Source organism: Lacerta agilis, chromosome Z, assembly GCF_009819535.1.
Source record: "Lacerta agilis isolate rLacAgi1 chromosome Z, rLacAgi1.pri, whole genome shotgun sequence".
In the NCBI taxonomy this organism is placed as follows: Eukaryota; Metazoa; Chordata; class Lepidosauria; order Squamata; family Lacertidae; genus Lacerta; species Lacerta agilis.
In genome coordinates, this window is record NC_046331.1 from 6573845 (window position 1) to 6600550 (window position 26706).

Here is a 26706-nt window from a genome sequence, read left to right on the forward strand (position 1 = left end):
AGAATGTTAGCCGCTTTGAGACTCCTTTGGGTAGTGAAAAGCGGGATATCAAATCCAAACTCTTCTTCTTCTTCTTCTTCTTCTTCTTCTTCTTCTTCTTCTTCTTCATCTTCTTCTTCTTCTTCTTCTTCTTCTTCTTCTTCTTCTTCTTCTTCTTCTTCTCTCAAAGGGAATTGTATGGGGAAGGAATGGCTGCTGCTGCTGCTACCCCTCCCCCTGCTCCCAATGTGATATTAGCAGTTAGAAGGAAAAACTTTAATGGGGGGAGGGTGGGTGTCTTATAATTTTTCATTAAAAAACACCTCCCTCAGAATGCATGGGATGGAGTTAGTCCCATTATCTCTGAAAACTGAGATAGACCAGATCTTAATGGGTCTTTCCCTACATCACTTGGCACTGATGATCTTTGAGAATTATTGGAGAACAAGTGAATCCCTGCAGACGGGAGGCAAGAAAATGTTGCTCCCATCTTCAAAAAAGGGGGGGAAAGAAGACCCAGGTAACTACCGACTGGTGAGCTTGACATCGATACCAGGAAATGTTGTAGAGCAAATAATTCAACAGTTGGTCCGTGAGCACTTAGAAAATAATGATGTGATTACTAAGGCCCAACACAGGTTTCTTAAAAACAAGTCATGTCAAACAAATCTCATTTCTGTTTTTTGCTGGAGTTACAAGCTTGGTGGATTACAGTAGGAGTTTTGACAAAATCTGCCATGATATTCTTGCGAGGAAGATGGTAAAATGTGGGTTGAACAAGCTAACTTAGGTGAATTTGTGACTTGTTGGCTGACCAAACCCAAGAATAACCCATTAATGGTTCCTCATCATCCTGGGAAAAACTTAGATGCGAGGTGCCGTAGGGTTATGTCCTGGGCCCATTTTTCAACATCTCCATAAATGACTTGGATGAAGGAATTGAGGGGGTGCTCATCAAATTTGCAGATGACACCAAACTGGGAGAGGTAGCTAATGCCCCAGAAGACAGAATCAGGATTCAATATGACCTTAACAGATGTGAGAACTGGGCCAAAACTAACAAAATAAATGTCAGCAGGGACAAAGGTATGGTTCTGCACTTAGGCAGGACAAACCAGCTGCAACAATATAAGATGGAGGACACCTGAAAAGGATCTTGGGGTCCTAGTAGAACACAAGTTTAACATGAGTCAACAGTGTGATGCAGCAGCAAAAAAAAGAGAACGTTATTCTAGGCTGCATCAACATAAGTTTAGTGTACTAATCAAGGGAAGTAATTGCCGTTGTTGTTTAGTTGTTTAGTCGTGTCCGACTCTTCATGACCCCATGGACAAGAGCACGCCAGGCATTCCTAACTTCCACTGCCTCCTGCAGTTTAGTCAGACTCATGTTGGTAGCTTCAAGAACACTGTCCAACCATCTCATCCTCTGTCGTCCCCTTCTCCTTGTGCCCTCTATCTTTCCCAACATCAAGGTCTTTTCTAGGGAGTCTTCTCTTCTCATGAGGTGGCCAAAGTACTGGAGCCTCAGCTTCAGGATCTGTCCTTCCAGTGAGCACTCAGGCCTGATTTCCTTCAGAATGGATAGGTTTGATCTTCTTGCAGTCCATGGGACTCTCAAGAGTCTCCTCCAGCACCATAATTCAAGAGCATCAATTCTTCAGCAATCAGCCTTCTTTATGGTCCAGCTCTCACTTCCATACATCACTACTGGGAAAACCATAGCTTTAACTATACAGACCTTTGTCGGCAAGGTGATGTCTCTGCTTTTTAAGATGCTGGCTAGGTTTGTCATTGCTTTTCTCCTAAGAAGCAGAAGAATAAGAAATAGTCCCGCTCTATTCTTCCTTGGTCAAAACACACCTGGAACACACCTGGAATACTGTGTCCAGTTCTGAGTGCCACAATTAGAGAAGGATGTTGACAGGCTAGAACCTGTGTAGAGGAGGGCAAGCAAGATGACCAAGGGCCTGGGAACTAAGTCTTATGAGGAATGGTTGAGGGCTTTGTGTATGTTTAGCATGGATAAGAGGAAACTGAGAACTGATAGCTAAGACATTTAAGACATTAATGGAATGACTGAATAGAGCTTATGCCTCCTCATTCCCTTGCTCTCTCTTCCCTGCTTCTTTTCATACCATTTTGCCTTTACTAAGACTAAGCGCCATGCCGAATTAGGAAAAAGACTCATCTAGTTCAACATCCACCTCTCATAGTGGCTAACCAGATGTCCAAATGGGAAGCCAAGAAGTAGGACCAGAGCGCAACAGCATTCTCCCCTTTCGTGCTTCCTGGAAACTGGTATTCAGAGAGTAACTTGCCTCCAACAGTGGAGGTAGAGCATAGTCATCGCAGCTAGTGGCCATGGATAGCCTTAACTGCCATGGATTTGTTTAATTCCGTCCAAGTTGGTGGCCATCACTACCTCTTGAGAGAACAGATTCCATAGTTTAACTGTGCTGTGTGAAGAAGCACTTATAAAATCATAGAACTGTAGAGTTGGAAAGGGCACCAAGGATCATCTAGTCCAACCCCTGTAATGCAGAAACCACAGGTAAAGAATCTCTGACAGATGGCCATGAAGGAAAGTCCACCATTACCTGAGGGAGTGTGGTCCACTGTTGAACAGTTCTTACCATCAATAAGTTATTCCTAATGTTTAGTTGGAATTTCCTTTATTGTCACTTGAATCTGTTGGCTGGGGCCCTTAGAGCAGCAGAAAACGAAGCTTGCTCCATTTCCCATGTAACAGACTTCCTTTTGTCTGTCCAGAATCCAGGGGTGCCAGTGATACATATAGAGACCTTCAAGCCAGGATATCCTAATCATGTACCATGAGTTGTTATCTTTGTCTTGCAAAAACACATCCCAGAGTGTCAGCATGGTGCTTTCGAACTGCTAGGTTGGCAGGAACTGGGACCGAGCAATGGGAGCTCACCCCGTTGCGGGGGTTCGAACTGCCTACCTTCTGATCGGCAAGCCCTAGGCTCTGTGGTCAGGGGTGTCTTAGCCATAGAGGCTAGTGGCACGGGGAACCACGGCACCATGTTGTGGAGGGTGCCAGGGAAGAGGTCCGGGGGCCACATTGGTAGCTTGGTAGGGGCGGCAGCCTGCCAGCCGCCAGGGAGAAGGCAGGAGGGGCAATTGGTGACAGCAAGCTGGACGTGCACTGATCAGCTCTCCCTCCCTCTGTCCATCCCTCTTCGGCTGGTGTGCGTGCCCCACCCAGGAGGCGGGCGCGATCCCCGGTGCCCACCCCTCCTCTGAGCGCTTCTCTAGCCTGCCACAGCACAGGATTGGAGGAGGGCATGGGGCAGGCGGGAAGGAGCCCGAGGGGTCCCCGTAGAAGGGATCCACGCAGAACGCCCACCTTTCCTCGGAGGAAAAGGTGGGTGTGGGGGGCGCCGGAGGGATCCCTGTACCACAGTGCCAGATAGGCTTAAGATGGCCCTGCCTGTGGTTTAACCCACAGCGCCACCCGTGTCCCATAAACTCCGTTAGGTAAACCCATATAAGGAAAGGAATGCAAAGGGATCACGTGCAGCGAGGTGCTGCTTAGAGAGAGTTATTTGTGTGCTTGCTCAATGTATAGGCAATTAAGGAAAGACCATAAATGGTATTCTAATAGGGTGGTGTAGCCTAGAATTAGAAGGATTTTGCTGCAGTTTATACATATGTAGTGCCTTAAGAGATAACAGAAATGTATATGAAGGAGCCCCTCCCTTTATTAGGGGGCTCAGACTTTGGAAACTGATTCCTCTGAGTCAGCTTGCTGGCTAGCCAAGCAATAAACCTTTTGTTATACCTCATTTGCTGCGTGGAGTTTTCCTTCAGCCCAGACGCTGCTGTTTTGCAACACCAACTTGAGTAAAATATTGGGTGGTGGGCAGGTAAGCCCCGCCCTGCATAATCGATCACATGATGCAGTGCACGCACACCATTTGAATGGCAATGCCCATCAACTTGGGGGAGGGCAGCCCCCTCAAATATTTTAGGTGGGGGGCGGGCGAAGGGAATTTGGCTTCTAGGAGTTGGCTCCTATGCCAGAATCTCTCAATATTCTGTATCTCCCTAAAAATATCCCTGTAAAAGCTTTTCTTTCTTGTGAAAACTCCCCCCCCCCCCGAAGAGAGTACACAAGGCACTTAACCTGAGGCAGCTTTGTGTGTCAAACCCTCCAAGAACATTTTAAGAACACACTCTCTTTCCCCCCTAAAGTGCAGGCTTGCCCACAATTTATTTCCCATAGAGTTTCATGTAACATCTTAGATAGAGGCTCCCCCTATATGAGTCTCCTGCCTATTAAGATCATCTGGCAGGGACCTGGTACATGTTTTTTGGTTGTTGTTGTTGTTTTTTTGCTATGAATGGCCAGGACATTTGTGACAAGGAACATGGCCTTTCTAACCACAATAGGCCAGATAAAGAACCCCCCTTTATCATAACTCCCTCCCAGATTCAAATAAAATCAACATATACAGTGGTACCTCGGCTTACGAAGATAATCTGTTCCGAAGACACCCTCGTAAGTCGAAATTTCATAAGTCGAAGGCGCCATCTCGAAACGGAAAAAAACTTCGCAAGTTGAAAAAACCGCATTGAAAACCTCGTAAGTCGAGGTATCGTGCCGCTGCTTCCCCTCGAAAATTTCGGAAGCGGCGGCCATTTTTTCACTTCCGGAACTGATTCGGAAGTCGAAAATGCCGGAAGTCGAGTCGCTCGTAAGTCGAGGTACCACCGTACAGCCACAGCAGGGGGTCTTTTTCAGTGTGAGGCTGTGGCGGGGCACCGCCTTGTCACCTCCGGAGACTTGCCACCGGAGCGCAGCACCCTCACCGCCACCCCCCGTTGTGATGCCACTGGTGGCGGCAGCACTGGCAGGGGAAATAGGAACATTCTGAGAACGAATCAGAAGCCAGGATGGCTTTTATAGTTCCAGGACTGCCCCTGGGAAATCAGGACACTTGGAGGGCATACCTTCCGTTTCAACCTCAGGCATTGAAATAGGATGGGCAACTCCTGCTTGGGGGGGGGGGCATATAACCATGGTGGGCACAAAGTCAAGAGGGGTAGAGAAACTGATGTAAATTTGACCTCTGTATATCAGTCTAGTTTCTACACACGCCCTCTCTATCTTATCCATCTGGGGGAGAATGAAAGAAGGTACAGGGTGGGGCCAGAGTGGTGTGGTTTGGGGACAGTCTTGAGGGCCTGACAGAGAGCCAAGGTTTTATTTGGATGTCATCTTGAGGGAAGCCTCTTGCAGCCACTTGCCACAGCCTATGGGTGCTGACTGTTTTTTTTCTGGGGGGTTTTCTGTGTGTGTGTTTGTGTGTGTGTGTGTGTGTGTGTGTATTGTGGTAAATGTTTCACTCACTCCCATCTTTAATCCATCAACACAGCTGGGTCAAAGAACAACCTCAGTGACTTCTCCGATTTTAAACAATTGAGTAACAGAAAAAAGCAATCCCCACAGTAAGCACACTTTAGCTTTCTAAGGACAATGGGTGCAACCTTCTCAGAAAGTTGACATGACAGGCCTTGTAATCACATCCAAAAATAAACTTACAAATGCTAAGATAAGCAATTTCTCAGCTTTTTAAGAACAGTGGAGTGGGAAGCCTGCACGGAGCAAAGCCAGCATTTCGTAGAATTTCCATCTGAGCTCCAATAGTAAATATTGTCCAGGAAGGCTTTCCCTCTTTGTCATTGTCCAAAATATATGAAATTAATTGTTTTGTGAAGAACACCATTCCCTCCGTTTCACCCCCAATGTAAGCCTCTGTGTACATATTCTCTCTCTTTTTCTTTTTCTTTCTCTCTGTTTCTCTTTCCAAATAATATTACTCTTGGCTGGGTACATAAATTTAGAATAAAATAAGAACAGGCTAGAACCATCAACCTGACTTGGAAATATCCTGATATTTCTCCCCAGCATCTCCACTCCAAGGTTCAAATGAGTTCATGAAACTTTTCTTTAGGTTTCCTTGTTAGATCGAGGAACACAAACTAGAAACATTGCAATAAATGTTCTTTAATAAAGTTTAGGAACATAGGAAGCTGCCCTGCACTGGGTCAGACCAATTATTTCATCTACCTCAGTACTGCCAGCACTGACTGGCAACTGTTCACCAGTATTTCAGATGGAGGTTTCTCTCAGTTCCAACCTACTGTACAATGGTACAAAACTTTTAGCACAAATAAATACAGTGGACGCTTGGGTTGCGAACGTGATCTGTGCAGGAGGCACTTTCGCAACCCGCAGCGCCGCATCTGCACATGCGTGGGTTGCGCTTCTGCGCATGCGCAAAGTGTGATTTAGTGCTTCTGCGCATGTGCGCGCACCAAAACCCGGAAGTAACCTGTTCCGGTACTTCCGGGTTCGGCACGGAGCGCCACCCGAAAACGCATAACCTGTATGCATAAAATAACCACCAATATTCAGTAAATCTTTGAAACAAAAATATAAATAACTAAATTACAGTATTTTTCTGTGTATAAGACAAGGTTATTTTACTCTAAAAGAAGGTGTTTTCTTATGCAACGCGCACGATTGGCAGCATCGAGTGAGTTATTTTCAGGGCATTCCACTCCCCCCAAAGCCCAACAAATCTTGGCAATCCTTCCCACCGGAAAAAAAGCCCAACAACTCTGGGACATCTCCCCCCCCCCATTTTCTCAATTTGGGGCCCCCAAAGGTAGTCGGCGCCTTATACACAGGGACATCTTATACATGGAAAAATATGGTACATGCCTGGGTACGCCTGCTCAGTGAGTGGGGTGGCTTCCAAAAGACAGGAGCTGCACTTGTACAAGTGCAAGTTCTACAAAGTGGTTAAACTTCCATGTATCAGACAAAGTAATCCATCAAATAAACTGGTCCCAAGCCATGAAGGGCTTTATATAAAGCCTTGCCCTTGGCCTAGTAACAAATGAGCAGCCGGCACAGATACATGAGCACAGATTTAATATGCCAGCAGGATCTCACACCTGCCAGCAATTGTGTGGCAACATTCTGAGGTAACCAGAGTTTCTAAGTCAACCTCAATGGAAGCTCCATATATACAGTAGTGCATTATAGTAATCCAGTCTTGAAGTTACCAATGCCTGAGCTAAGTTCCAGCCCAGGAACAGCCACAACAGTCATAGCAGTCAAAGCTGTAGAAAGGCACTCCTGGCCACTAAGGCTACCTGAGCCTTCAGTGACAAAGCTGGATCCAGGAGCCGTCCCAGATGACATACCTACTCCTTCAGTGGGAGTGCTACTTGCTTCAAACCAGGCAATGGGTTGATTTTTCAAAGTCCACTCATCTCTGCCTTGCCAAAATTCTAGCTTAGTTTGTTTCCCTTTCTCCAGCTCACTGGTTCATCAAGGCACTGGTGCAGGGATGCTATAGAAAAACAGAGCTGAGTGCAAATCAGTACAGAGCTAGATGAACCAATGATCAATATTAGGCCTTTTCCTATGCTCTTTTTGGCACCCAAATATCCTAATGACAGCCAACTTCATGTAGATGAAAAAACAGCAATGGGGATTAAATAGTGCCCTGTGTGACACTCCATACCATAGCTGTCAGAAGGCCAAAAACCACGCTCTGAACTTGACCCTGTAGATAGGACCAGAGACACTGTAATGCGTTGCCCCTGCTAACTATCCCACAGAGCTGTTCCAGGAGCACACCATAGTCAGTAATATCAAAAGCCACAGAGAGATCTGCACACAGAAGGTCTGATGTTCAATCCCCAGCAACTTCAGGTAGGGTTGGGAATGTCCACTGCCTGAAACCAGCAACTAGTAAACTATCTTTCAGAAAAGTGCAGTTGAAACTTTCCCTGGCTTTGTAGCAACAGTAGGATCAGTTGTGGAGGGAGGGAGGAGGAAGGGTTTTCCTTAACCCTCACCTAGTATCCTGCCATCCTGACCTGGCATCCTGGCTGGCTGATATGCATGGACCCAGCAATTGATGGGACATGAAATTCCCCAGAGTGTTAGTTCAATTATCCCTATTGTTGCTGCCATTCCAGGTAAAATGCCAAGCGGGGAGGTATTTAGGGGAGTGGGGAGCTGATACACAGAGTGGGTGGTGGTAGGAACATTGGATGCTGCCTTATAGCAAGTCAGACTATCAATTCATCTACTGTCTCTAGTGACTGGTAGTAGCTCTCCAATGTTTCAAACGGGTTTCTCCCAGCTCTGCTTGGAGATGTGGAGGATGCACCCGGCATCTTCTGTATGTACCACTGAGATACAACCCACCCCCAAGAATTCTTCTCTAGCTCAGGTTGCTATCTGAGCCATAGAATAATTTCAGAGCTTTGAAATCTCATTAGAAGTGGGCATTTAAGATCTGCTGAAGTTTGTTTTCAAGCCTGGCTTAGCAGACGCACCAGCATTTTGAGTTGTGTATGGTTGGCTTTATCCAGCCAATTGTAGCTTCTTATTAGAGCAGATGTGAGGGGCAACTCATCTCTGCAATGTGTCCCCTTCAGGAAAAAGTGACATCAAAAGTGATGTTTCCTTGGCAGATGCACCAAAATAGTTTATGAAATGTGTGTCTAAAGCTTATTCCTTTGGGAAATCTAAAGAGGAATTTCCATTCTGACAAATGTACCCCTGATGAGCCTTTACCATATGCTCTGATCATTGGAAAGGCCCCAGATTTCTTGCAATCCAAACGTGCTGAAGTGCTTCTCTTAACGACTCTCTTAAGCAAAAAGCGGAAACCTCAACTATTTTAATTTATGTGTCTACATATTGCCAATTAAAAGCTTATTGCAAGAATACAGTTGTGAATGAATGGCAGCAGCAATCAGCACTGGGGTATTGTAACAATGAAAATATAATGATTCCTTAACCCACACCTTTAATTTATCTTCATTTACACATGAACTACATCTCCACAACCAGGTTGGTTTTTCTACCTGTCCTGAAGAAAGGTTAAGGGGAGGGTAGTGGATGTTGCTAATTTCATACCCTCCCAATAGGGATGTCCTAAATAACAACCACAACCACAACATCCCTCCCATCTGAATGGGTTGCCCCAACCCCTCTGGACAGCTTCCAACATATATAAAAACATAGTAAAGTAATAAAAATAAAATTAAAATCTTCCCTATACAGGGCTACCTTCAGATGTCTTCTAAAAGTTGTAAAGTTACTTATCTCCTTGGTTCGGGGGTTACATAACTCTATAAACCCTTCAATATTTTTTTCTGATGAAAATAGGAACATCCTAGCATAGCCGCCAACATTTTCCCAACGAAAATAGGTCAGTGAAGGACTCTTGTGCCCTCCACCTTCTATGAGACAAAGAGCATTTTAGCATCACCTTAGAGCTTGGCCCCTTCAAAGGTGAAGATTTAGGTTCTGCAGCACCATGCTGGGCGTTTGGGGAGAACGCTTGGCACAAGAAACGTCTGGGACGCAGGTGCGATCAAGTGAAACAAATATCCCAGTCAACTGTGAAATCAAGCCTGCATTTTGATTTATCGCCCAGCAAAATAAAATTATGGTTTGTCAGGTTTCTTTTGGCATTCCCATTACTCATGGAGGGTTTGATTATTATTCTTTTTTTGAAAAAAAAAATAATTACCATAATTATGGAAACACACTTAAGAAGTGAAAATGCCATTGGGAATAATGAAGGAAACTCACACAATCACTGCTCCATAAATTCACAGCGAGTGGAACACGGGAGACAGGTCAGTATGAAGGATGATGCTTCTGTGCTGATCCTCCTATAGAGTAAGCAGGTACCACCTGAGTTTACTTGTTAACCTATTGTGCCCCCTAGTGTCCTAGTGTATGGAAGTGAGAGCTGGACCATAAAGAAGGCTGATCGCCGTAGAATTGATGCTTTTGAATTATGGTGCTGGAGGAGACTCTTGAGAGTCCCGTGGACTGCAAGAAGATCAAACCTATCCATTCTGAAGGAAATCAGCCCTGAGTGCTCACTGGAAGGACAGATCCTGAAGCTGAGGCTCCAATACTTTGGCCACCTCATGAGAAAAGAAGACTCCCTGGAAAAGACCCTGATGTTGGGAAAGATGGAGGGCACAAGGAGAAGGGGATGACGGAGGACGAGGTGGTTGGACAGTGTTCTCGAAGCTGCTAACATGAGTCTGACCAAACTGCAGGAGGCAGTGGAAGACAGGAGTGCCTGGCATGCTCTGGTCCATGGGGTCATGAAGAGTCAGACACGACTAAACGACTAAGCAACAACAACAAGTGTCCACATCCCAGCATTACTTTGGCTCAGCTGGTTAATATTAAGTATGGTTTCCATTTCACCTTCAGTTGCTTTGGGGCTGTTGGGTTTTGAAAACCCTAGTTCCTTTTAAGGCATCCACTAATCATACAGTTGGAAGGCATCACTAAAGGTCATGTAGGCCAACCTCTTGCAAAGGATGAATCACAGCTAAAGAATTCCTGGCAGATGGCCATCCAACCTCTGTTTATGAACCTCCAACCAAGGAGGACCAACCACCTTCCAAAGTTATCTATTTCTTAATGTTTAGTTATAATCTCCTTTCTTGTAGTTTGAATCCATTGGTTTGGATCCTGCCCTTCAAATATTTGAAGATGCCTACCTTTCCAGTGGTGTAGCATGGAGGGGGGCATCTGGGGCAGGGGCCCCAGTTGCATTTGGGGAGGGGGCACATTTTGGGGGCCCCGCAGCCCAGGGAGGAATTGGCTCCGTTGGCCATGGTGCCTCATTTCTCCCTTGGTACACAGGGCTGGGTGTGACGCCGGATTCCTTTACCCTCGGCAACCTGCTCCCCCGGTGCTTGCTCATGGCCTCCCTCCCCAGGTGCCGTGAGCTCAGGCAATGCCTCTGCAACCATATCACCTACCACATCAAACTGTGGAATGCTGGCTCTGATGTGACTCTTTCTTTTGCATGGTAGGCTATGTTAAAGTAGGGTTGGAGGAGAAATTTGCTCCTATTCACATTTAAAAGTTGATTTTACCTTATACTCTCCAAAAGAGCTTGAGAACTGGAGAAATTCTCACACTTCCAAATTTCGCAGTGCAGGTCTCCGGCCACATAACGTGTGTGGAAATACATATGCTGTGTATAAAGATGCAAATATTTATTAAACTAATAAGCCAAAATGTATTACATATTGGGGGGGGGGTGCTTTGCAAAGACAAGAACATTTGGCAAAATTGTATACAAACATTTTGCATTAGCGGACATTCATTCTGGAATACAGTTAAGTTTCCAAATGAGCAACATTGTGTGTTTTTTAAACAAACAAACAAACAAACAAACCACAAAGTAATGTAGAAATGTGAGGAACTAAAGATTTGGGGGGGGGGGTGAGGAACTGAAATGGGCAATTTTTCCCATCCCTACATTCAAGGCACGTGAAATAAAGTGGTTTATACGAACATACTCAGGAAAGTAAGAGGCATTATTACAGCAAGGGCATGACCCAGCTGGGCAAAAGCCCTCTAGGTGTGGGTGGAGCAAGTCCACTGACAGGCAGTAGCATAGAGGGAGGGGGCATGCCTTGAGGGGACATGATCAGGTGCCCCCACGACAGGCTACCTCATTGGATCCTGAATCGGCCCAACACTGTCAGCCACAGCTCCACCCCTGGGTGAAGACCAACTAGGGGGTGGAGAGAGGAGAGTAGCAGCAATGCTGCCACCCACTCTCCTCAGTTGTGGTGTGCCAGCTGCAGCAGCTCCACCCCTAGGTCAGGCTTGACCTGGAGTACAGTGGGCTCCCTCAATGCCCCACCACCTTCAAGGGTGAACAATCTTGCCTGTCCTGCACTGCTGGTCTCAGGTGTGGTCTGGGAAGGAGTGTAGGCTCAGGAGAGCCCTGAGGGTTCTTGGACAGACAGAGAGGCTTGGAGGACCACATTTGGTCCCCAACTTGAGCTCCCCCCCCAAGCTATAGCAACTTCAGAAGATGACTGTCAAGCCATTGACTGAAAGCTTTCATCAAAAGAGATCTCTATGCCCCTGTAGGTAATTGATGTCAATGTCAGACTGCTTTTATCCTTAAGATGTTTCTCCTGATATCCATGAGAACATATTAAAAGCCTGCTTGATCAGGCCAACATCCCACCTGGTCCAGCATCTTATTTTCATAGTGGCCAACCAGATGCTTATGGGAAACTTGCAAGCAGGACTGAACCACAGCAGCACTCTTCTCTCCTGTGGTTGCCAGCAATTGTTACTCAGAAGCATTGCTTCCTCCAGCTGTGGAGCTAGAGTACAGCCAACCTATCTGATAGCCACCAATAGCCTTCTCCTCCATGGATTTGTCTGATCCTCTTTTTAAAGGCGTCTAGAGTGGTTGCCATCGCTGCCTCCTGTGGAAGTGAGTTCTGCAGTTTAATTCTGTGCTGTGTGAACAAGGACTTTTTCATCTGACCTGAATCATCCAACATCTGGCCCCATTGGGTATAAACAAGTTCTAGTGTTATATTATGAGAGAGGGAGAAAAACCTTTCTCCGTTCACTTTCTCCACGCCATGCATAGTTTTGTGAATTTCTGTCATGTTGTCTTTTCTCCAGACTAAAAAGTCTGCAACCAAAGATTAAAGTTTCCAAAGGCAGCTCTGTGGCACATTCAACCTCTAAGCCATTCACATCACTGCTTTCGGTGTGTGTGTGTGTGTGTGTTGGAAGGACACAAGTGTGGTGAGCTTCACAATGAAATCCTCCCCTATCCTTTCTGACAGTGGCTTGCAAAATGTTTTGAAAAGCCATGGGGGGGGGGAGCTGAGAGGCGAAGCCTTGAGTTCCTGTTAGAAATGGGAAACAAATTCCAACTCCAATGATCTATAATGGGGTGGGGGTGTCAGACCCCCCCCCAATTCCATACAAACCTGGTCTCTCCCCCAGCCCACTCTTCTTTTTCAAAAAATTGCCTTCATTTGCAATGAAGAAACCTGAGGCTGCCTTCACAGAAACCTGGTTGAAACTGAAAATGACTTCATTCAGATTTCCATGATTCATGGAACTTCCCATACATGAAACCTGCTCACAGTTTCCAGCTTCCTCAAAGGTCTTTTGAGATGGTTTGATTGAAAACAAAAACAAGGAACAAACCCTAAGGGTACTGCAAGTGTTTTGAGGGGGGGCTCTCAGGTCTCCTTGGTGGCAGCAGTGGGGGGACAAGGAGAGGCTTCACCAAGGTTTGGGCACCCTTTAGCGAGATGCGGGTGTTCAGGAAGTTGGCAGTAAAACCCCTCCCCAAACACCAGGAGCCTCACCTGAAAATAAAGGCTCATTCAGCTGGATTGAGCCCTGATCCAAATTGGCATGCCACTGCATCACAAAAGGATATTACCCAATATATGCCCACTCGACCACACTGATTTGTGGAACGGGCATTTAACAAATGTCATATAACACCGGCACTGAGCTTTCAAGGAGTTGATCCTTCAATGTGCCACCACCTTTGGAAACCCTCCACATTGATATCAGGCAGGTTCCTTCACTGTAAGTAAAGGTAAAGGGACCCCTGACCATTAAGTCCAGTCGTGGCCGACTCTGGGGTTGCAGCGCTCATCTCACTTTATTTGTCGAGGGAGCCAGGATACAGCTTCTGGGTCATGTGGCCAGCATGACTAAGCCACTTCTGGCAAACCAGAGCAGCGCACGGAAACACCGTTTACCTTCCCGCCAGAGCGGTACCTATTTATCTACTTGCTCTTTGACGTGCTTTCGAACTGCTAGGTGGGCAGGAGCAGGGACCGAGCAACGGGAGCTCACCCCATTGCGGGGATTCGAACCGCCAACCTTCTGATCAGCAAGCCCTAGGCTCTGTGGTTTAAACCACAGCGCTCCCGCGTCCTTCACTGTACTGTACTGCAAAACCTTATTTGGTTTAAACAAGCCTACCCAGACATGTAAATATGACATGCATTTTAATATGCAAGTTTATTTTATAAGCAAGTGTTGTATGTGCCAGTCTCATCTAGTCACATTTCTGTTGTCTTGCCCAGATCTGCTTCCAATTCCTCCAAGAAACAGAAAGAGAGAAATAGGGCTGGGCGATATCAGCTTTTCAACATCGCGGTGTATCACCAGCCAAACATTGCGGTTTGGCGATATACTGCGATGTTGAAAAAATAAGTTGTATTGGCCTCTGCCTGTGAGGCACCTGGTAAAATTGCCCCAGCTCTCATCTTGGGAACCGAGGCAGTTTCACCCAGGCAGTCACAGGCTGGGTCAACACAGCTTGTTTGCGCAGCTCAGCTGGGGATTGGGAAGGTTCCCCCTCCCCAGCTGAGACAGCCCTGGAGCTCCTGCTGCTTGCACGCGAGGGGCAGGATCACTGGGAGTGCTTTGCGCAGCTCAGCTGGGGAGGAGGGCGGAGCATCGGGACCCCTTTAACTGTTCTGTGCAGGGAGCGCCAACCAAGCAGAGCCCCCACCCTGCTGCCGGCCCACAGGAGCCAGCGCTGCACTGGAGGCTCTCTTAACTGTTTGGCTGAGGTAAGGGCAGCAGTTTCAAGATGCATAGGGAGGAACAAGCTGTATCGGCGCCTTGCCGATCATATGAGGGCAGAGTGCAATGGTGGTTTCTCTCAGCGATATATGCCACTGCTCCTGAGTCCCTCTGCTAGTAGCACCACTAGAGGAAGGACACTACTAGCAGAGGGACTCAGGAGTGGTGTCAGTTTCACCAGCGATATACCACATGATCTGCTCCTGATACCAGTCCTGGGCGATATATCGATGCATCACCCAGGCAGAGCCGTCTTTCCCATAGGGCTTAGTGGTGTGTTGCGCCAGGGTGCCAGCCTCTCAGGGGCACCCCAGCAAGTGAGGGAGCTGCGCGGATTTGCCGGCAGCCTCCCCTTTCCCTGCATGCCTGCCAGCTGCACCCCACCAACCATAAGGCTGGCGGGCATGCAGCTTCCCTCCCAAGCCTCTGTGAGGATCGCTCTCCCGCAGTGGCATGGGGGAGAGTTGCACCCCCTAATGGCTGACAGTGTGCAGCTATGGCCACCCCAACTCTATCCGTGGTAATTTGGGGGTGCTGTGCGGATATTTGCACCCCGGCGCCGCATCTGCTAAAGACGGCCCTGCACCCAGGCCTAGAGAGAAACCACTCATTTACACACTTTGCTTATTCCAGGGAATTGGGTAAAAGTTAGATCTAGTAGAATTCAGCTGAGCTTTCAAAACATAGTTGAAAAAGGAAGTAGGGAAGAGTGTTACTCTTTCAGGTTACCCCTTCAGCACTTTGCACTTTTCAAGACAGGAGACAGTCTTGCCATAAATAACTAGGCACCAACTTTGTAGATAGAATCACTCGTGTGCTTGAGCAGCAGACTCATAGGGCAAAAAGATAATAGAATTGTAGAGTTGGGTCTCAGGGAGTCATCTGGCCCAACCCCATTCAATGCTTGCTTTCAAGTAACAGTTGCTCCGGTCAAACACAAGTCATTATCAGAACCAAACACACATTCCAGCTAGACAAAAACACACAGAGTGCAAAGCAAAGGCAGCAGGTTATGTAGCCTGTGGACAGAAGGTGTAGCTGGGGAAGTGTCCCAAGGGCCAGATAGAATGACCTGGAGGCATACACGCCACCTTGTACCCGTAGTTGAGGGAGCCTGGGGCCATGCAACATCAGCACACCATGCACACACTCCCTGTGGTGTGCTAACGTCACTCACACACGCTGCAGGGCATGCTGATGTGTCATGCGGACACCCCACAGCTTATGCATGTGACATGAGAACGCCACCCAGCATGCATGTGTGGCTGCCGTGCAACTTTAGAGTGGTGACCCTTTCATCAGAATTCTTTGGGGGAGGGGCTGACCCCCTCGCCCCCTTCCCACTGAGTGTCCCTGCCTAGAGGGGCACCTTTCTGAGGCTCCCCATCCCTTGGCTACCCAGAACCCTTGACTTTGCTATATAAGATGAATAAGTGGTGTGTTACCAAATTGCAGACACAGCGAGCATCAGGTTGGGAGAAATACCACAGGCGTAAGGGCTAAAACACTCCATCCACAAGCACACTTGCGACAATCAAAACAAAACAATTTAAGTTTTGAAAGATCCAATCATGAATCTCCTCCTGAACCCGCATCTCTTCCAGAACTTTGATCGAAAGTGTGTTCCCTTGGATCTGAAAAAAAACAAAAACCTGCAGCGGTGTTTCATCTGGTGAGCTCCAGCGCCATCTGGTGGGAGACATGCCAACCCCACATCTCCTGCAAGCATTTTGAGAGCGGAATGCTCACTCCATTCATCTTTTTGTAATTGCAAGTTAGCCCCAGGGGGCCGGGAAGTGCACTGTGCAGGGGCACGGAGAAGGAGGAGGTGTGGGGGTGGGAAAGTATTTCTAGTTGTCTTTCCAGATTTAGTTTGCCTTTATCGCCAGCAATTTGGAATGTCATGGGGAGTTAATGAAGATGTGTTGTGCATCTGGAGAGGGGGCAGTGTTGCTCGGGAATGTATTAAATGCTTACTTACATGGGGGACTAGAGAGGCGGGTGAGCAAGAGGCGAGGAATGCAGGAAAGAAGAGGAGGGCATCCATGGACGTATTGGTAGGAGACAGCCTGTCCTGACTCCCACTCACAGATGTGGTACTGAGACTCTCAACGCCATTGTTACGATGGAAAGCTTTACTCCAAAATCCACCAAGTGGCCCAAACATAACTTGGGTTACAAGTTACAAAGTCAGGAAGCACAGCACTGCTCTAGGGTACGTAGCTAAGTAGAAGCCAAGATGCTGTCCCATGACATACCTTTGTGAGCTCTCATTTTAAAGAGTGGGATGGACACTATCATTTGCATGGACGACATGTTGAGGCCCAGGCTTGGGGAAGCAGGCAAGCGAATGCCCCTCCTAGTAGGCTGAGCGTCAAAGTCAGTTTGCGCCAGCGCAGTTGACTCCATGTTCTTGGTAGCAGAAGTGGAGATGGCAAGGTCGACTCACTGACAATTTCAGGATGTAAGATTAGTTCTGCTGGACCACACCAAAAGCCTGTCGGGTTTCCTACAATGGTCAGTGTGTGTGTGTGTGTGTGTGTGTGTGTGTGTGTGTTGTTTGTTATTATGTTATGTATTTTTTTTATAAAAAATATATTTTATTTGTTGAATATAAGAACAACATATAATCAAATGCAAGCAATCAAATACAGTGTCCCCCCCCCAAACAACCCCAACTACGTCCAGGTAATTACATTAGTACTATAATCAGCAACAAAAATATTTCTACAGTTGCTGGTTTAAAAAATATTCCACATGTTCCCATGTGTTATAGGTGGTTTAAATGTATTTTTATATTATAAACAGCCCTGTGATTCTTGGGTGAAGGGCGGTCTAGAAATATAAACAACAACAACAACAACAACAACAACAACAACAACAACAACAACAACAACAGTGTTGGCTGTTAGGGTGAATAGGACATGGCCCCACTACCCTCAGGCTGCCTTCAGCCAATCCATATCTCCTTATTTACAGTCATTCATTGGTTTTGCCTCTATGTTCTGTTAAATCCAATTAAAACCCAGTTAAAATCCTGTGATCTGCGGAGCTCCGGAGCCTGCTTTCTGAACCATCACCATCTTAACCGGAAGTCTCCACCTTCTGTTGGTCTTTCTACCTTATGTTCCACCAATCTAAATACACCAGCCATCACTGATGGAAGACCAGCTGGCCTGGAGATGAACCAAGGTGCAAAGGGCTGAAGAACGTCAGGTGTTAGGCCCTGAGAATGAACAGGAATTACAAGAATATGATGGAGCTCAGGAAGCCCTGGTTGCTCAAGCAAGACTCACCTGGAACAGAAATCCAGTAAGGGTGATGAATCTTAGGCTTGGAGACTGAATGTGCCATCCAGGCCCTTGAGACTTTCTCAGGTAAACACCGCCTTACCAGACCACTCCACCTCCTGCTCAAATGTTTTTGTAAGGCTAGAAATATGTCCTTGAACTATGATAGTAAGAACCAGTGCTTTTTTCTGGGGGGACGCAGGGGTATGCATACCCCTAAACATTTTGTGAATCTAAGTTTGGCCTCATTGAGTGGCAGTATTTCAATATGAGTAGGAAAATGAGAGTACCCCTAATTTTTTATTTTTATTTTATTTTTAGAAAAAAAGCACGGGCAAGAACATTTGGAGAATGTTATAAGTTTCTAACATGTCCCTTCTGACTCACCCTTTCTCTAAACTAAGAAGTCCTAAATGCTTCAACCTTTCCTCATAGGGGAGTTGCTCCATCCCCGTTGATCATTTTGGTTGCCCCTTTCTGAACCCTTTCTAGCTCTACAATATCCTTTTTGAGGTGAGGCAGGCTTCTTTTGAGGTGAGGCAGAGGAGATATGAAAGCCATCTTCCAATCCTTTTGAGGTGAGGCAGAGGAGATATGAAAGCCATCTTCCAATATCTCAAGGGCTATCACATGGAAGATGGAGCAAGCTTGTTTTCTCCTGCTCCAGAGGCTAAGGCCCATACCAATGGCTTTGAGTTACAAGAAAGGAGATTCCAACTGAACACCAAGAAGAACTTTCAGACGGTAGGACTTGTTTGATAGAGGGAACAGACTCCAAGAGGTTGTGGGTTCTCCTTCCTTGCAGGTTTTTAAGCAGAGGTTGGGTGGCCACCTGCCATGTATAATCTACCTGAGATTCCTGCATTGCGGGGAATTGAACTAGATGACCCTCAAGGTCCCTTCCAACTCTGCATTCTAAGATTCTAAGAACTGTACATAATATTCCAAATGTGGCTACAACATAGATTCCTATAATGGAAATATGATAGCAGCATCTTGCTTGGATCGATGGATGGATGACAGAGAGATGGGTGTGCAGGTGCATAGTAATCTGCGTGTCTGGTACACAACCTATCATACAAAGTCACAATTATTGCTCTGACTACTTTTCCTGATGGAATTCCCAGAATGTTGCCCATGGGAAAATGTGGCCTCTGAGCTAAAAAAAGCTTCCTAGCTCTGTTATACTATTTTCTGCCCAGGAGAGTCCAGTGGTCAGTTGGGTGGATGCAATAGGTCCAAGGAATGAAGGAACTTCACTGAGAAGTTTCACCACACAGGGAATCTGCATAGAGTTCCAGCACATCCTGTCAATATCTGAAACCAGGCCAAAGAGCTATTTTATCTGGTCTGGTCCTTCTCTGGCACACTTCCAACTTGCCAGAACCAGTATCTCTCTCAGTATGCATGTTTGCCCTTCAGGGAGCCCTTCGTCATCACACCACACAATTATCTGTGGAAACCTTAACAGGGTTGCTCTGAATTTCATTCATCCTTGTAGCTGACACTTCTGCTTAGTAAATTAGGATGATGAATGATAAGAGTTTGGTTGCTTAAAAAAATAAAATAAAATAAAGAACCCAGCCACCCAAGGGATTCATTAGTCAAATAAATGGTTTTGTTTGCCTCCAGTTATGTGCTGGCAATGTTTTGCGATTGAATCTTGTGATCTCAGCTTTCAAGGGACTTCAGAAGGAGTGAGAGTGGTGTTGGGTTCTCCTCTGGCGCTTTTTCTTCTGTGGAGGGAATGAGAGGCCTTCATCTTGGAACAACAGAGGTACTCTGGCTGGCAGATTTCCTCAAAGTGTTTCCCCAAGCCATGGAGAACACAAGTTGATAGAGGTTTTTTTCTATGCCTCTGGATGCTGTTGGGAAAACAGATGCTGCCATTCCTACAGTAGAAAAAAAATATTTTCTTCCTTATGATGTTCCACTTGCACACTTTTTATATGCTAGACATGCAATGAACACAGTGGATTCCAGGTGCAATGCCTGGCATCTGTAGGTAGGGCTGAGAAAGCTTCCAGTCTGAAATCCTGAAAAGCAACTTCCAATCCAGTTAGACTAAACAGGCAGAGATGGACCAATGGTCTGATGGTATAAAGTAGCTTCCTATAGTCACTCTCTCTAATAGCAATGTTAGGTTGTTAGAGTCAACAGGAATAGAGCCAACATGGGCCACTGAGGAGGAAAAAACACCCCAGGGTTATCAGCATGTTCTGGGTTTTTGCAGTTGTTGAGTAGGTGGAGGCAGGGGAGTGTTGGGAGTTAAGTGGGTAGGCCTGGAATTCTTCTTTGGTTTAGATCAGGGGTAGTCAACCTTTTTATACCTACCACCCACTAATGCATCTTTCTTGATGGTAAAATTTCCTTACTGCCTACCAGTGCTCGATGGAAGGTTGACAACCCCTGATTTAGGGTGAGGCAAAGTAAAACTGGAAACCGCTCTCAGGAAGACAATTGGAGATTTGGTTCTGGTGAAAGACAGAAAAAGACAATGGACAGAGGGGGAGTGGGTTGAAATATTAAATGTACAATCCAAATGGTCTGCCATGGTATCCGAAATCGGAGTGTGAAGTCTGTTAATTACAAGTTTATTTTAAATAAGTAAGGAGATATTGAATCTTAAGTCAAAAGCAGCATGATAAAGGATAGAAGAAATAAGTTTAGCTATAAGAATACTTGGTTAAGATCTAGGTTATAATGCAAAGATTAAGACAATTGTGTTTTTTCTTTTTAAGTAAAGTTAAATTTTTTACAGAGAAAAGTTGTTAAGGAAATAGTATATTGATTTAAAACCGAAGGTGTATAGGCGGGGGAAGTCAAAAGTCAAGATTCAGAACTAGATTTTTTTTTTTTGCAAGGTATATAGATAAGAAGAAGAATCCTGACATTATGTGTATTTGTATTTGTTTTTGTATTTGTAGGTGTGGGGTTGGGTTTGTGTTATATTATGAAAATGCTAATAAATTCTGTTTAAAAAAAAACAAAACAAAAAAAAACTGGAAACCGCTCTGGAGCAGAGAGACCTCTCCCACCCTGGCTCCCATAACCTTTCTACTGTGAGCGAAACAACCATGCACCCTGCCTCACCCTTGCCCCACTCGCCATCCAGCCGCTCTTCTGACAGAAGCCGACAAATAAAGTGTCCTCCCCCAAACGGCCAAAAGAGGGCATTCTCTGAGCATGCGCTGCAATGCAAGCCGCTGGCCACTGGGCATGCACTTGCTGCTCTGACTGGCTGCTGGGCATGCGCAGTGCTGGAGCGTTAAGGAAACTCCCTGTTGCTGGGTCTATTCGCTTCTCTCTGGAGAGAGAAACACGTTTCTGAGGGTATGAGCAGCCGCCCACCCGCTTGTGCCATAGAACCCCCTACCACCCACCTAGAATCCTGAAACACCCACTAGTGGACGGTACGGTAGGGACCAGGTTGACAACCCCTGGTTTAGATTGTCATCAAATCAGGAGAAGAATTTAGAGGTAAATATCCAAGCCTGAACTCAGCAGTCATAAGAACATAAGAGCCCTGCTGGAGCCTGAGTGCAACATCACTCTCTCCCCTTGTGACTTCTAACAACTGGTTTTCAGAGGCATACTGCGGCTGGATCTAGACACATTTTAAAAAAAAGTTTCAGGGAAACATGTTGTAAACCTCATAATAACCACTCACCCATTCAATGGTGGGCACCATTTGCGGACTGGCACACAGCACAACCGATTGCCGGAGCTGGCCCACCTTACTGATGCCTGTTTAAATGAACCAATCTGTTGTGTTGATGGGGGAGGGGCCAGGTGAGCGGACCGAGAGTGAGCAGGGTTCACTCTGCTCCTAAGCCTAAGGCTAAGACTAAGCCACTTCTGGTGAACCAGAGCAGCGCACGGAAACACCGTTTACCTTCCTGCCGGAGTGGTACCTATTTATCTACTTGCACTTTTGACGTGCTTTCAAACTGCTAGGTGGGCAGGAGCTGGGACCGAGCAACGGGAGCTCACCCCGTGGCAGGGATTCGAACCACCGACCTTCTGATCAGCAAGCCCTAGGCTCTGTGGTTTAACCCACAGTGCCACCCGCGTCTTTTTGTGTAAACTTTTAAAACCATTCAAGTTGGTGACCATCACTGCCACTTGTGGGAGAAAATTCATTCCATAGTTTAACTGTGCACTATGTGAATGAGTCCTTTCTTTCGTCTGTCCTGAATTTCCCAATGTTCAGCTTCACTGGATGGCCCTAAGCTAGATTATGAGAGAGGGGGATAAAATTCTCTCTACCCACTTTCTCTACATCATGCATAATTTAATGCACTTCTATCATATCCTCACTTACAATGGAAAAGTAAGTTCTGTTCAGTTGAGTGGAGCTTACTTATAAGCAAGTGTGCCTTAGTCTCTTTTATAAAGCTCATCAGGGATTCTTGAAGGGGATTCTTTGCTCTACAGAGGAAAAAACAGCATTGTGCTCTTTGAAACAGACACTGCCTACAGGCATTGCAAACAACATTTACTCCTTTCCCCTGCTGTTTGCTGGCTTATGGAGCAGCAATGTGACAAGTTAATCAAATATTGAGGTGAACAGATGTACATTTCATAAGTGCAATGAACTGTCTCCATCTAGTGGTTGTTTCATGTAGACACATGTGATGAGACAGAGGATCCTGTATCAAGAACCTTAAAATAGCCCTGGTGAATCAGATCTAAGGTCCCTCCAACCCAAAATTCTGTTTCCAGTGGGAAGCAGAAGCAGAACAGTAACCCAAGACAGAGCAGGTTGTGCCTAAGTTTTGGGATGCTGCCAAGTGCACCAAAAACATCCTGTTTGTCAGCCAGGCTATAAGGCAGAACTAATAAAGAACAACGGACACAGGTGGTGCTGTGGTCTAAACCACAGAGCCTAGGGCTTGCCAATCAGAAGGTCAGCGGTTCGAATCCCCGTGATGGGGTGAGCTCCCATTGTTTGGTCCCAGCTCCTGCCCACCTAGCGGTTCAAAAGCACGTCAAAGTGCAAGTAGATAAATAGGTACTGTTCCGCTCCAGCAGGAAGGTAAACGGCGTTTCTGTGCGCTGCTCTGGTTCTCCAGAAGCGGCTTAGTCATGCTAGCCACATGACCCGGAAAAACTGTCTGTGGACAAACGCTGCCTCCCTCGGCCAGTAAAGCAAGATGAGCAGCGCAACCCCCAAGTAGTCTGCAACTGGAGCTAACGGTCAGGGGTCCCTTTACCTTTACCTAATAAAGAACAATGCCTCTGAGCACATGCAGACTAAATTCCCAAATTCCCTAAATGAGTGGAGTTGGTTCCAATGAACACAGCAAGTTTTATTAAGGAGCCTGAAGAGACCTTGGCCCCCGGGAGTTGGCTCTTATGATTAGCCCTATTTACCTGCATTTCTTTTTTTTTAAAAGTGAAAAGAAAAGAAAATGTCAAAGAAAATACTTCAGAGGACCGAGCAGGAGTCACCACCTTGGTGCCAATGACTGCATCTGAATAGGTATTCACTGGCACTCTCTGGGTCTTTTCACCCATACACCTCCCTGTTGAAATTCAACTTAAAAGAAGCTTTTTGCTGTAGCCAATACAATATGGTTGCAGGATTGGCTTGGCTATGATGTGTGTGTGGTGCCCACAATGGTTTCTACAGTTTGCAAATGTGCCCAGGTGCCCCAAATAGTTGATGACTCGTGGGATATAGACATTGGGTCACTTCCCTCCAATTCTCTTTCCAACGCAAAATATAAATTTTGAATGCTAGCTGTATTATTTAGGAAAGTGCAGATCAGGTCAGGGTCACCTTTAAATGATAACTGAATTATAACTTTCTCCCACACCCCTAATGTCAGAGCCGTAGCTAGGTGATCTTGAGCCCCTGGGCAGAACCATCCAGATCGCACCCCTCAGCCACAGACAAATTAGCTCTTGTTTCCGCCTTTCCTTCAACCCCACCACCACCCAGTCAATTCACCCTGTATTTAATACCTTATCTTATGAGGCAATAATCAATATTTTTATTTATGGACATATTTTAGGAGATTTTGTGCTCCCCCCTCACCTGCGCCCCTGGCAAGGTCCCACCTCGCCACCCCCTAGCTACGGCCCTGCCTAATGGTGACCCTTCTAAGTTGGATCCATCACCTACAGTACAAAATGTGACAGTCTGTTGTGCCACCTGAAGATTCTACCACCTCTTTATGTTACAGGTGTGTAAACCAGGCTTTAAAAAGAAAGAGGTGGCAAAGGGGGGGGGAATCACTGCCACTCTCTCCACCCCCCCCCACCCCCGGAACAGAAAACTTTTGCACATTTTCTGAAGTTCAGGGAAAACTTGCTGCAAGTTTCCTCTCATTAGACGTAAATTGAAAGTAATATATTCCCCACCTGAGAGATGCCGGTATCCTTCCTAAACCAAATTACCTAATCAGAGCCCGGTAATAAGGTCCCTTTCATACCTGTGTGCTCACAGACACACTGTTCCTTTGCATTGTGGATGGAAATTGCTCTGAAGAAAATCAATGCAGCTCCCAAGACGGCTCCATTAAGTGATGCACTTATTGGGGGGGGGGAATCTAATGAGAAAAAGTGAGAGTTGGGTGCAATGAGCATGTTCTCTCACCAGGTTGTATATGATACGCTGCATGCAATTCTTATTGCACCCTACCTAGAGTTCGCTCACTGCAGGAACTGAAGAGCTCCTGTAACTGTAAAATGATCCTGGGTGGAGTTCAAGGATTTTGTTTCCTCTACCTTACTCTTAAAAAGCAGAGACATCACCTTGCCGACAAAGGTCCATATAGTTAAAGCTATGGTTTTCCCAGTAGTAATGTATGGAAGTGAGAGCTGGAGCATAAAGAAGACTGATCGCCGAAGAATTGATGCTTTTGAATTATGGTGCCGGAGGAGACTCTTGAGAGTCCCATGGACTGCAAAAAGATAAAACTTATCTATCTCTAAAGAAATCAGCCCTGAGTGCTCACTGGAAGGACAGATCCTGAAGTTGAGGCTCCAGTACTTTGGCCACCTCATGAGAAGAGAAGACTCCCTGGAAAAGACCCTGATGTTGGGAAAGATGGAGGGCACAAGGAGAAGGAGATGAGAGAGGATGAGATGGTTGGACAGTGTTCTTGAAGTGACTAGCATGAGTTTGGCCAAATTGTGGGAGGCAGTGGAGGATAGGGGTGCCTGGCGTGCTCTGGTCCATGGGGTCACGAAGAGTCGGACACGACTGAATAACAACCTTACTCTTGAGATAGTTCTGTGAGTCTCATTTTCCAAATCATCTCTCTGGTGGTTGGCATTCAGGCAGCGGTGGAGGAAGTTGCTCGGGCCCCTGGGGGAGCACTCCCAGGGGTGACACCCAGGGCAGCCTGCCCCCCACCGCACCCTCTTCCTCTGCCCCTGCATTCAGGGATAGATTAAGAGGATCTGAAAAGTACTGAAAATACTATGTTGCCTTTATGTGTAATTCAAAATAAAAGAAAAATCCAAATTACGCAATATGTGCTTGTTTTTATGTGGAGATGCAGATTTATTACAACACATGAAAGGTCCTGATTTCTTTGCATGTCTTTGATCCATGTTAGTAGGGCGTTCCCCTGGTTTAGTTGGTGATAAGTAACCTACGAGATCGCCTTACCTCACATGTGCCAGCTTGACCACTTTGATTGGTGGAACTGGCAGCATAAACATACAAATAATAAAAGCGAAACAGAAAAATGCTGGTAGAGTGAATAGTGAAGGAAATCTAAGTAAGTTCTGATTTCCTCCATTATGACTACTTGGCTGGGTGTTTTTTTTTTTTTTTGTTTTTTTTTTTACCCAAATCAAATGTCAAATCCTTTTTTATTTTTATGGTGATGAGATATTTGTACAGACAATTCAAATAAATGGATCCCTTGGCTGGCGTAATGTGAACTACTCCAGCAAGAGAGGGATTTACTCTTCTCCTGCTTTAATTTCTCAAAGACTTTACAGGACAGCTCGAATGCAAGCAAGCACAAACATTGCTGTGCTCTTCTGGGGATCCTTTCGAAAGAGGGACTTTTGACATTATTAAAAGCAGGTCTGGGGAACCTTTTCCCACATTCCCTCCTGGACCATCCTCTGGGGGCCGCATGTCAGTGCTGTGCAGGGCCAGAGGCAAAAGTGGATGGAGGAATGAAAGCAACATTTTACCTGTACAGAGTAGGAAGTTTCCAAACACACACCTCTTGAACTATATGACTGCCTGGATGGATGACAGAGAAGTGTGTGTTTGGAAACTGCCTACTCTGTACAGGTAAAATGTACATTCCTTGAGGGTGTGATGCAGAGCCAGTAGGGAGAGTGGCCTAGGGAGAGCCCAGGGGCCAGACAGAGAGGTTTGGAGGGCCACATTTGGCCCCTGGTTCTGGGGTTCTCCATCCTTGGTATACAGGTAGGTAATGGAGCCTACCAGGTTGCAAGTAAGGGTCAGAAACATACATATTCCATGTGGCTAGGGAACGTGATACCTGGCACAGAATTCACACACCCTCCTAATTCTTTCAACTTTGGATTTTGTGCTCCTTTCATTTGTTATTCTAACTTTATTTATCTGCACTTTTAGCCCACCTATCACTAAACTGAAAGCAGGTTACAAAAGCTTCGCAATCAAAGTCAAATCCTTTAAAAAAATAATTTAAAAATCTCATGATTTCTTTTTATGCCCCTGATTTGCTAGTGCCCTAAATCTATCTGTCAGTTTAATAATGTAGTGCAGTCTGCATTCTGCAGCCTTCATCTTGGGGGGAAAGTGACAAGTGGGGTGCCACAGGGCTCTGTCCTGGGCCAGTTGTTGTTCAACATCTTTATAAATGACTTGTATAAAGGAATTGAGGGGGTGCTCATCAGATTTGCAGATGGCACCAAACTGTGGGGAGTAGCTAATGCCACAGAAGACAGAATCAGAATTGAAAATGACCTTAACAGATTAGAGAACTGGACATAAGCTAAC